Here is a 540-nt window from a genome sequence, read left to right as displayed (position 1 = left end):
ATGATTTTAAAAAAATTAAAAATACTTGTGACAATTAAATCTTATTATCATTTCATAATCACCTTTATTATCATATCAACACTATGACTACAGTCAGCGATTAAGAAATAAATAAGATAAAAAAATCATTGTTTTCTTTTTTCTTTTCGTTTAATTACCATCACCTCCTTCATATAAACAAGGAACCAGAAGGCATTTACAGAAAACGAGAGCCAAAGAGGAGAAAAAAAGTAAAGTAAATAAATAATTTATAAAAAGAAAAAAAAAATCTAAATACGGGAAGAAACCAGTTGGTCCGAAGCAGACAATACAGAATAGATGACGTGGTCTTTTTTCTTTGAGCCAAATATTGAAGACAAATGCTCTCGTACATCATATCTTTCCGTACGAAATGTCACGAAAATATACAAAATTTTAAACGTCAACTTTTGCTCCTACGGCCCTTTTTTCGCTCAAGAACTCCCTTCCGGCACAAAGTTTTCATTTTAAAAAATTTCTGGTTTGCCTTTGCATATTCTAAAAATACTGTCTTTTTTCGGC

This window comes from Penaeus monodon, chromosome 27, assembly GCF_015228065.2.
Source record: "Penaeus monodon isolate SGIC_2016 chromosome 27, NSTDA_Pmon_1, whole genome shotgun sequence".
Taxonomy (NCBI): Eukaryota; Metazoa; Arthropoda; class Malacostraca; order Decapoda; family Penaeidae; genus Penaeus; species Penaeus monodon.
The sequence above is the reverse complement of the archived record's forward strand: the minus strand, read 5'-3'. Positions refer to the sequence as shown.